Source organism: Halichoerus grypus, chromosome 9, assembly GCF_964656455.1.
Source record: "Halichoerus grypus chromosome 9, mHalGry1.hap1.1, whole genome shotgun sequence".
In the NCBI taxonomy this organism is placed as follows: Eukaryota; Metazoa; Chordata; class Mammalia; order Carnivora; family Phocidae; genus Halichoerus; species Halichoerus grypus.
Window position 1 is genome coordinate 95,079,579 of NC_135720.1, and position 12,624 is coordinate 95,092,202.

Sequence of the window (12,624 nt, forward strand, 5' to 3'; positions counted from 1 at the left end):
ACTTTGCCAGGTGGACTAAAGTACTCTCCCAGGCTTTAATACATTTGAATGATCAACTAGTAGGGCCATATGCCAGAATGGTGCCTATGCCATTATCCAAAAAGAATGTTGTGTATTCATACCTGATGAATCTCCTAATATATCATCTTCATTAAATCACATGCAGACAAAAATTAATGTCCTGAATGATCCAACCCCCACCTTAAAGGACTGAATAAATCAGTGGGGGTCTTAATGGAAAAAGTGGCTTTGGGAATCATTGTCTTAATCTGTGTTTTCTCTTACATGTGCTTACTGTTACTGTGGCATCTGCCTCCAGTGCAGCCAGGTGGCCACCAAAGGAGCCACCTCCATGGCAGTGACAACCCTTGCTGACTTCTCAGGGCCTGTTGCAGAAGAGGGGTGTGTGTGAGATTGCAAGAGCTGATCATGAGGGAGGGTGAAGGAGGTGGGGGTGGGAGCTGGAGTGCTGGGGAAGCTTATCAGAAAGACATGACTGCCAGTTGAACTGTGAGCTGGACCTGTGCACTCAAAGGCTCCTCACCCTCCCCTCACCCCCCAGAAGCTCCTGTGTTCTTGAAATGTGAGTTCCTCTCACGTTTCTTGCTCTCAGAGACTACCACAAGGACACAACCTTGAGAGAGTAATGTGGTGTTGAGAATATCTGCATGGTATACTTGACTGAATCCAGCTAAGACCTCTCTATATAAAAACTTTTAAGATTTGGCAGATGGGTGAAGGGATCCATTTATTTTGCTGCTGCCCTAGGCAAGGCTCATATATAAACTCCCTTTGCTTATTAAAACTGCCACCTACCAATCTAGAATGGCCTGCCTCTTTCCTTCCATCTCTTCCTGCCTTCTGAGTACAGGGGCAGGTTGCAGATGACACCTAGGAACTCCAAGAGGGTTGTGAACCTAAATTCAGTGACTGCTGCCCTTAAAGAGAAAAGAGAGAGAGATTTGACACACAGGGAAACAGGGTAGGAGGCCATGTAAAGGGAGGAGCAGAGATTGGAAATGTTCAGCTATGAGCCAAGGAACTCCAACAATTGCCAACAGCCACTAAAGAAGAGGAAAGAAAAGAAGATGAGAAAAAAGATGAAGCATATGAAGAAAGAAAGGAGGAGGAGGAAAAAAAGCAGAGGAAGAAAGAGATGGTGGGCAGAAGATCAATAACATAGCGGGGGAGGTAAAAAAAGGTTTATATTAATAAATCAAGAAAACGTGTGTACTTTAAGTTTATAAGAACAGTCATGAGGAGAACAAATTTATAAGAGAGATGCAAAACAAAACAATGGGAGAAAATATTTGCACACCATATACTTGACAAGAAGTTAATTTTCAAAATATATAAGAAACTCCTATAACTCAATAGCAAAAACAAACAAGAAAAACAGAAAACCCTGATTTTAAAAGGAGTTGTATAGATATATCTCCAAAGAAGACATATAAACAGCCAAATGATATATGAAAAGATGCTCCTTAATGCTAATCATCGGGGAAATGCAAATCAAATCCATAATGAGAAATCACCTCATACCTGTTAGGAAATCTATTAAAATAAATAAATAAAAGCGTTGGGGGAGGTGTGGAGAAACGGGAACACCTGCACACTGTTAGTGGGAATGTAAAATGATTCAGCTACTATTAAAAGCTCCTCACAAAAGTAAAAATAAGATCACCATATAATCCAGCAATACCATTTCTGGATATATGCCCAAAGATTTGAAAGCAGGATCTCAAAGAGGTATCTTCATTCCAATGTTCCCTGAAGCATTATTCACAATAGCTAAGATATGGGAACAACTCAAACGTCCACCAACAGATGGATGGAAAAAGAAAATGTGGCATGCACATACAACAGAATATTATCCAGCCTGAAAAAAAGATGGAAATCCTGCAATATGTGATAGCATGGATGAACCTGGAAGATATGAAAAGTGAAAGAAGCCCGTCACAGAAGGATAAACACTACATGATTCCTTTTAATGAGGCATCTAATATAGGCAAGCATATGGAAGTAGGCAATAGAATGATGGTTACCAAGGGGCAGGGGAAAGGGCATATAGGGAGCTGTTCAATGGGCATAAACTTAGTTACATATGATGAGAAAGTTCCAGAGATTACTGCACAATATAGTGCCTCATTAAGATTGTGCACTCTAAAATTTGTGAAGAGGGTAGATCTAATGAGATCTAAGAAAAACTCCATGCTTCTCCTTTACTCACATTCACAACACTTCTGATACCAGATGTGTGGGTTTTCTACTGCAAGCAATCCTATGACACCAACCGGATGTCCTATAGCTCAATTTAATTCTGACACTAGTTAGTGCAGACCCCCCCCCCCCCAGGTTAAGGGCTCAGTCCCATTAGACTCTCCTCCCTCTTTGAAAGCCTCATCACATTCCAGGATGTCATATGTGCTTCTGCCCAACCAGCTATAAATCAAGGAGGTCCCCAAGACCCCCTTCTTAGGTTTGATCATTTGCTAGAACAGCTTACAGAACCCAGGGAAACACTTACTTATGTTTATTGATTTATTATATAAAAAGATACAGATGAATGGCTAGATGATGAGATACATATGGCAAGGTCTGGAAGGGTCCCTAGCACAGGAGCTTCTGTTCCTATGGAGTTGGAACTCACCACTCTCCCAGCACATGGATATATTTACCAATCCAAAGTTTCTGAGTCCCATATATTTGGGATATTTATGGAGCCTCTGTTAAGACTATCAACTCAGTCTACAGCCCCTCACCCCTTCCCAGTGGATAGGGGTGGGGCTGAAAGTTTCAACTTACTAATTTTTGCTTGATCTTTCTAGTAACCAGCCCCAATCCTGTAAGCTATCCAGGAACCCATCAAGAGTCACCTCATTAGAACAAAAGATGCTCCTATCATCTAAGAAGTCCCAAAGGATTTAGGAGCTCTGTGTCAGGAAGGCTCAAAAACCAAATAGAACAAAAGATGTGCCCAGTGCTCTTATCACTTAGGGAATTACAAGGGTTTTAAAGCTCTGTACCAGGAACCAAGGGCAGAGACCAATATAAATATGTTCTTTTATTTCATAACTCAAGTATCCTTACTACAAAAAAATGGGGAACACAGAGAAACTTTTGCAGGGGATGGATATATTTATTACCTAGATTCACACAAATGTATACATTGTCCAAACTCATCAAAGTGTAAATATTAATTATGTGCAGTGTTTTGTATACCAATTATACCTCAGTAGAGCTGAAAAAAAGAATACAAAAAAAATGCCTTCCTGGCAAGAATATTAAGTGGATAATAAGGAAATATGCAAAGTGAGAACTATTACACAAAAGGGAAGCATTATAATTACATTTCATTAGTTTTAGGAACTATATAATTTACTAAATTCACATGCTGTTTGTATTTGGGGAAAAGGTTTTAATTAAAGAGGTGTTTTGCTTTAACTTTTCAAACTAGTATCACTATGCCATTAAAATTCCCTTAGTTTTTTTTTTTTTCCTCATGTGCCATTTAAATGCAATATAGTATCAGTCACCAGGCATCAACATTTAAATAGGTGTCTAGCCACTACCTAATTTTTTTTGTCTCAGAACATTTTGGTACTATGTAAGCTCATCTTCTTATTTTGCCCATTGGGTTTGGAATAATGATATAAGATGATGTAAATTCCATAATGAGAAATAAAGCCAATGGGCCATAAGAGCCACAAAAGAGTAGCTATAATAGAACTGTTTATTATCACAAATATGTTTAGGTTCTGTCATTTTACTTTCTTTATTCTGCTTTTGATTTCTGTGTTTCTGCAACTTTGTCTGATTCAACCATTATTGGCAGTCCTCAGAGATACCTTTATCTACACTTACTACCTGTGGACCTAGTCTACCCCAACCTAACAAGTAGTATGAAACTATGATGAGAGCAAATATTCCAAGTTCTAGGATCCTAAAGCTCTAATTTGCTAAAGTCTCTGTTAATGCTTAGCTGCCTTATTTCTCTTTTGGAAGAAGGTGGTAAATAAGTACACATATAAAAAATATAATTATTGGTTGCCTAATGAATCATTCATATACTCGGTACCTATTTACTGAGTGATAACATGTTCTTGACACTATTCCAGATAGTCAGATGCTTTTGGAGGATAAGGTAAACAACTTAATGGATCTCACAGGACTTACAGGCTAGTAGGCACAGTTTTAATGCAGCCTTTTTTTCTTTGCCTGTCTTAATTTCCCTAAATTGACAACTTGCCCTGGAGACCGGCATTAACTCTTTAAACTGGACTCCCAGAGCTGACCATTTCTGGGAACTTGATAAAAATGTGTTGTGACCATCTATATGCTGAGAAACAAGGGAATACCACATTTGCATTCTACCTTAACAGAACCTCGAGAGACAGAGACAAATCTTAGTATTGTATAGGAGGAAAACAGTGCAGGTATCACCTAGGAGCTGGGGATACTCTGTTAAGTTCTCTCATTGCCAACAATGCCCCACTCATCATATCAAGAGAAAGCTAAACCTCTTGTCTCCTTAGCCACGACTTACTGAGACCTTCCATGGAATCTTTGCTAGAAGTCAAGGATTCTACTGGTATACTTAGCAAGAAAAGCCTTTCCTAACATGATAGCACTGAGTACATAGGTAAGCTAGCTTTGGGGTATAATAGAAAGCAGAGAAGAGTGATGGTGATCTCCCATAGCAGTTGTAGATTCCCAACTCAACTTTCTTAGGTGGAGTTTTCAATGTGGATTGTGTGGCTTGGGAAATGTGCAACAGAGGAGGATGTTAGGATACTTTCACACAGAATTATTATAATTTTTAAAAATTTTTGCCTTTATGTCTTAGACCAGTTTTAGGTTCACAGCAAAACTGAGTGGAAGCTACAGAGGTTTCCCACATGTCTCTGCCCCCACACATATATTTCTTCCCCATTAACCACATTCCACAGATTAGTACATTCATTACAACTGACGAACCTATACTGCCACATCATTAAAACCCAAAGTCCATAGTTTGCTGTATGGTTCACTTCTGATGGTGTACATTCTATGGGTCCAGATGAACGTACAATGATACATTCCACCAGCACAGCATCAAACAAATGGTTTCACTGCCTTAAAAATCCTCAATGCTCTGCCTGTTTACTACTCCCTTCCCAGCACCTTGCAACCACTTATCTTTTTACTGCATCTCCATAATTTTTGCCTTTTCCAAAATGCCTTGTAGTTGGAATCATATAGTTTGTAGCCTTTTTTGACAGGCTTCTTTTACTTAGGATACACATTTTTGTTTCTTCCATGTCTTTGCTAAGCTTTTCTAAGCTCATTTTTTTTTTTTTTTTTTTAAGATTTACTTATTTATTTGAGAGAGAGAGACCACATGCAGGAGGGAGGGGCAGAGAGAGAGGGAGAGAATCCTCAAGCAGACGCCCTGCTGAACGCAGAGCCTGATGCGGGGCTCAATCTCACAACCCTGAGATCATGACCTGAGCCAAAATCAGGAGTTGGATGCTTAATTGACTGCACCACCCAGGTGCCCCTAAGCTCGTTTATTTTTAGCACTCAATAACATTCCATTGTCTAGATCTACCACAGTTTATTTATCCGTTCACCTATTTGAAGGACATTATGATTGTTCCCAAGTTTTGGCAATTATGAATAAAGCTGCTATAGGCATCTACATGCAGGTTTTTGTGTGGACGTAAGTTTTCAACTTCTTTGGGTAAATACCAAGAAGCATGATTGCGGGACCGTATCATAAGAGTATGTTTACTTTTGTAAGGAATCTCCCAAACATCTTTAAAAGTGGCTGTACCATTTTGTATTTCCAACAGGAAGGAATGAGGATGCCTGTAGCTCCACTCCTCAGCAGCATTTTGGGTCATCATGTTCTGGGTTTTGGCCATTTTAGTAGGTGCACAGTGATAGCTCATTGTTCTAATTTGCATTCCTCTATATGACAGAATCTTTTCGTATGCTTCTTTGTCATCGATAGATCTTCTTTGGTGAGGTGGCTGTTAAGGTCTTGGGCCCATTTTTCAATCGGGTTGTTTGTTTTCTTACTGCTGACTTTTAAGATTTCTTTGTATATTTTGGATAACAGTTCTTTGTAAGAAGTGTCTTTTGCAATTATTTTCTCCCAGTTTGTGGCTTGTCTTTTCTCTCTTGACAGCGTCTTTTACAAAGCAGAAATGTTTAATTTTTTTTTAAAGATTTTTATTTGAGAGAGAGAGAATGAGAGAGAGAGAGAGAGAGCATGAGACGGGGGAGGGCCAGAGGGAGAAGCAGACTCCCCGCTGAGCAAGGAGCCTGATGCGGGACTCGATCCTGGGACTCCAGGATCATGACCTGAGCCCCAGGTGCCCCAGAAATGTTTAATTTTAATGAGGTCCAGGGGCGCCTGGGTGGCTCAGTCATTAAGCATCTGCCTTCAGCTCAGGTCGTGATCCCAGGGTCCTGGGATCAAGCCCCGCATCCGGCTCCCTGCTTGGCGGGAAGCCTGCTTCTCCCTTTCCCACTCCCCCTGCTTGTGTTCCAGCTCTCACTATCTCTCTGCCAAATAAATAAAAAATCTTAAAAAAAAAAAAAAAAAAAGGCAGTAGCTTAACCAACTGAGCCACCCAGGTGCCTCAGAAATGTTTAATTTTAATGAGGTCCAGTTTATTTTTCTTTGAAGGATCATGCCTTTGTGTGAATATCTAAAAAGATATCTAAAAAGTCACCATCATACCCAGACTCATCTGTTTTCTGATCTATTATCTTCGAGTTGTAGAATTTTGCATTTTATTTTGACATCTATAATCAATTTTGAGTATCTTCAAGTTGTAGAATTTTGCATTTTATTTTGACATCTATAATCAATTTTGAGTTAATTTTTGTAAAGTCTGTATCTAGATTCACTTTTTTTTTTTCTTTGTGTGTGGGTGTCCAGTTGTTCCAATACCACTTGTTGAAAAGACTATTTTTGCTCCATTGTATGGCTTTGCTCCTATGTCAAAGGTCAGTTGACTATATTTACGTGGGTCAACTTCTGGATTCTCTATTCTGGTCTGTCAATATGTTTGCCTATTCTTTCACCAGTACTGCATTGTCTTTATCACTGTAGCTTTAGAGTAAGTCTTCAAGTTGAGTGGTGTCAGTTCCCCAAATTTGTTTTTCTTTTTTTTTTTTTAAGATTTATTTATTTATTTGAAATAGAGAGCAGAGTAAGCCAGAGAGAACACGAGTCAGTGGGCAGGGGGTGGGGGGTGGAGCAGAGGGAGAGGGAGAAGCAAACTCCCTGCTAAGCAGGGAGACTGACCCAGGGCTGGTTCCCAGGACCCTGGGAGCATGATCTGCCCAAGGTAGACGCTTAACAAACTGAGCCACCCAGGCGCCCCCCAAATTTGTTTTTCTCTTTCAATATTGTGTTGGCTATTCTTGGTCTTTTGTCTCCATATAAATTCTAGAATCAGTTTGTCAATATTCACAGAACAATTTGCTGAGAATTGATTGGTATTGCATTGAATCTGTAAGTTGGAAAGAATCAGTATCTTGACAATAAGTTTTTCCAGACATGAACATAAAATACCTCTCCATTTAGTTTGTTGATTTCTTTCATGAGTTTTATATTTTTTCTCATATAGATCTTGTACATATTTTGTCAGATTTATACCTAAAGATTTCATTTCGGGAGTGTTAATATAAATGGTACTGTATTTTTAATTTTGAATTCCATTTGTTCATTGATGGAATATGTAAAAGCAAATGATTTTTATATATTAATTTTATATCTTGCAATCTTGCTATGATCACTTTCTAGTTCTAAGAGGTTTTTTTTGTTTGTTTGTTTGTTTGTTTGGTGGTGGTGGTGGTTTTCTGATCCTTTCACATTTTGTTTCGTTTACATATAATGATGTCATCTGAAACTTAGGAGTGGTGACTTCTAAGCTCCTTACATGCTAGAACAGAGACCAGAAGTCCATATTTTTTTTTAAATCTTAATAGAGGAGAAATAAAATAATTAGCCTAGTTGATTTACTTAAAACTTTGAATTTAAAACAAAAACAGATAAGAATTGTATATTTGAAATACGTAAAAAAAAAAAAAAGCACTGGATTCTTAAACACAGAAACAATATTTCAAGGTACTGGGAAAATATCCTAAGGGATTGAGGACTGAGAATAGGGTAGAGAGAACTCACATATGACAAAGCCAGTTCCTGATAAATACAAAATGTATTTAAGTCAAACCCTGTAATGAATTTTTTTAATATTTTATTTTTAAGTAATTTCTACACCCAACATGGGGGTCCAACTTACAACCCTGAGATCTAGAGTCACATGCTCTACCGACTGAGCCAGCCAGGCATTCCTGTAATGAAATCTTCCTGTCTCAACCATTGGGAGGAAGAATCAACTCCTCTGAACAGCCACCCTCAACTTTTATTCTTCTGCTGTCCTCCTCTTCCTCAGACCCAGCTGTGATATACAAAGACATTTCTACTGTAAGCCTCCATTCCTCTTGCCAAAATGCTTGCTAACCACCCTGTGATTTCCTTTTTGCTTCTCAGAAGGTAGCATGGTCTACAATAGTGCTGTTATTATTATCCTAGCATTTAACTACAAGGAAACATGAGGTGTTGAGGGAGGGATGAGGGACAAGGATTTGGGAGAATAATGAATAAAAGTACATATCAGGCTACCTATGCCCATATCATGTCCCGTGCATTATATCTGCTGGTACGTGCTTAAAGAAATAAGCTCTGCTGGATCTGTCATGTTGTAGGACACACTTCTCTCCAACGCTGACTTTGACTATTTTTATTACAATATTACCTGAATATTAAACTATGCACAATCTGCTTATCTTATACGTCCCATATAAAACCAAAGAATTAGAAGTAATCAATTAAATTCAAAGTAACATGAAAGTAACTATCATGTCAATCAAGCTGTGCATGGGTAGAACCACATGTGATACAAAAATCATAAGTATGATATCCAAATCTTGAGTATCTTCCGACTACCCTATGTATTTAAATGAGTCACTATTAGAATTCTGAAAAATTATGTTCTTTTAAACCTTTTCAAATGCAAAGTAATAATAGTTCAAATATTACAAAAATATAATAAAAAGTATTCTGTCTAAAGGAAAAGCTACCAAACATAACATACCCTGAGAGCTGATATACTAAAATAAAGAACATTTTTATAATAGCAGCTGATGCTTTTTTCTCTTAAGTAGAAAATTTTTTCTTATATAACTCTTATATAAAATGTTATTTTTAAAAGTAGCATCATACTTATTTTTAAAATTACAGCATATTTGTTGAAATTTACCTCAGAAATTCATAGAGGTAGAAATAAAGATCACATTGTTGTCATTAGTTTGAGATGTTAGAATATGACTTTAAGCTTGAATCTAGAGGTCTAATTGAAATTTGTTTAGGGACCCTAGTATGTCCCTGAATTATAGGAAGTACCACCTTCTCAGCTAAACTTCTGTCCCTAAGTCATGGATAAAAATGGAGGAAAAATATCTCTCATCAACAATTACCCCCGGGGAGCTGGGCTTTACCCAAATCTTTTAGACTTCCCCTTTCTCTCCCCATCTGTTGCCAGAAATCTCACACTTTGAAGAAAGAACATATACAACTAAAGGTAATTTGTAGGGTACTTTGGACTTGCTCATGCTTAGCGTACTTTTTCAAGCGTAATTTTACTGTAGTCATTCTGTTTTACGTAGATTTAAAGTGTTACGTCTTACCCTCATAACTAAAGACACTTACATAGGATTGAGGAAGTAAGGGGATCCTTATCTATACAATGTATCTTTTTCTGCCACAGTGGTTCTGAAAGTATGATCTAAGAACCTATTTTTATTATTTTGATCCACAAGATCAAAAAAAATTTAACAATAAGGAAAAGATGTTATGTTTTTCACTTCATGCTCTCATGATTATACAATATAATCTCCAGAAGCTACATCATGTGTGATATTTCAATGGATGAAGCAGATACAAGAAATTCACTGTTTTCTAGTAAGCTTGACATTAAAGAGACTTGGAAATGTTTAAAACAATTCCACTCTTCTCACTCAAGTTTTTATTTGGAAAATATAGTTATCATTTATAAAAAAAAAAAAAAAGTACTATTTGTGTGAACATACCAACAGATTTTTTGCTGCCACTTTTAAAGGAATAAATACAACAATACTTTTAAAGGATCTTAATTTCCACTATGGTAAATATCAACAGATTTAACCCACATCAACAAAGGCTCTTTGAGGCCTTCGGTAATTTTTAAGAATAATAAATAGTCCTGAGACCAAAAAGTTTGAGAAGGGTTACCACAGTAGCATTACTTCTAAGACCTGACCTGGCTTATCCATTTGACCTCTGAGTTTAGGTTACATGTTTAAATCTTTTTCTGATACTTTGAGGAGCACAAAAATCCACAGATCTTACTCACTAGCCTGGGTTTAACCACTTTTGTCACCCATCTGACCAGTATACTTAGGTATCTTTTTGGTTAGTCACTCTATATTCTCTGGAAAGCAACCAAACTAGTTCTGTTAAAATGTAAAACAGTCATGTCCCTCCTTTGTCCAGAACCCTTCTACGGCTTCCCACTTCTTTCAGAACCAAAGCCTAAGTGTGTACTACGACCAAGCGGGCCCTACGCGCTCTGGTCTCGGTGATCTCTCTAAGATCCTCTCCTACTACCCGAAACCTTCACTACGGCTTCTCTTGTTACACTGGCTTCCCTCCTGCCCTTGCCACCAACTCAGAGCCTTCCACGTCCTCCCACCAGAATGTCTAGAATGCTGCTTCCCAAGACAGCCACGTGGTGGGCTCCTCACTTCCTCACGCCTCTATTCAAAAGTCACCTCTAGAGGGGTGCCCAGGTGGCTCAGTCGGTTAAGCGGTTAAGCATCTGCCTCAGGCTCAGGTCATGATCCCGGGGTCCTGGGATCGAGCCCCGTGTCAGGCTCCCACTCAGTGGGGTGTCTACTTCTCCTTCTCCCTCTGTCTTTCCCCACCCCCGCTCCTGCTCTCTCTCTCTCTCTCAAATAAATAAATAAAATCTTTAAAAAAGTCACTTCCTGAGAGAGACCTACACTGCCTACCGTGATCCCTGTGTAACAAGACATATATTATATTCAGATCTATGTTACTTATTGTTTAGGGTAAGTTCCATAAGAGCAGAGATGTTTATGTGTGTTGTCCATAACCACTTCACAAAACCACTTCACTATTGTTGTTTACTGTTTCTGCTGTTACTTGTTGATACTAAGAAACTAGATCCCAAGTAAGTGAATGGAAGGAACGAGGCAGTTCGTAACCACCAGATGGCAGCACAGATAGAGGGAGGGGGAGGCGCCCAAGAGAAAGGACTAGGACAGAACTCCTGAAGAAGAAAGTTGCCAGTCTCTGGGTTCTGCTCTTGGGCTGCAGAAGAATCATAGGGCCCTGCCGTGAAGGGGAAGAAGAGACGAATGCCGAAAAGGGTCCAGAGGTCCAGGTAAGAGAGGGCACTTGGGAGCTTTTTAGCATTTTTAAAAGCAATGTCTTGGAGCGGAAATAACAGAAATCAAAAGAACGCTTGAAGAATTGGAAGCTGCTTGAATACCAAAGACTCAAAGTGGTTTTAGGATAGTTTTACTCAGACCAAGGGCTGAGAGATTATAAAGGGAAAAGAAAAAAAAAAAATGAGTGACAACAATGGGGGAAGTGGGGGGTGAAAATCCTAAATCATCTCAAGTTATGGGGAAAATAAAATAGAATCCAGACAGGAAAAGGAGCCAGACCGAAGTAAAACAAACGTTACATCAGTCAGTGGCTATCTGGCAGCATCTGAATATAATCTACAGCTCCTGTTTCTGCCCTTCTGGCACTGAGAACCACCTGTGTGGTATTTTGGATGGCTCCTTACATCTCCAGCCCTAAGACAGTATGATTCCTCCCTCCCACCGTTCTCTAGCCTGCACATCCTAGAAATCTATTCTTCCCCACACTGAAGACTACTTGGGTTGGTGGCTTGACTCTGTACCTCGAATTTTCTGTAATGCTCCTTCCCTCCTTCCTGCTCCAGATCACTGTTGCCCATTCTTTTGCTTTCTCTCTTTTTAGGCTTTCTTATCTATCTTCTCAAAGTCCTTAAATAACAAAATCACCTGCAGGAAGCCCAGAAGAAGGTCACCAGCAGTGTCCTAAAATCTGAACATTTTTCTCCCTGTATTATACATTTCTGTTATTAGTACTACACAGTATGTCTGAATTTTAAAGGCAATGACACTTGTAAAATGCTAAAGACCCCACATTTATGTTTTAACATCCAGACTTCCAGGATTCTGGTAGAGTTATATACCCCAGGTTCATTTTCACCTGTAAAGAATATGATACGGCTCTCATTATCATCCCTCTGGCATGACATGCAATCAACCACCTGATATTTATAGCAATGACCTTTATTTTCCCTACATACAAAACCACCTTTAACTGAGAATTTTGATCCTTGTTCTATGGAACATTGGGTTCTCAGTGGCATTTCTAAATTGGGGAATTGGACTGTTAAACCTTTCTCTATTACCCGTGTTCAATGTCACCTTTCAGACTGCTTTTCAGCATGAAAGATTTCTGCC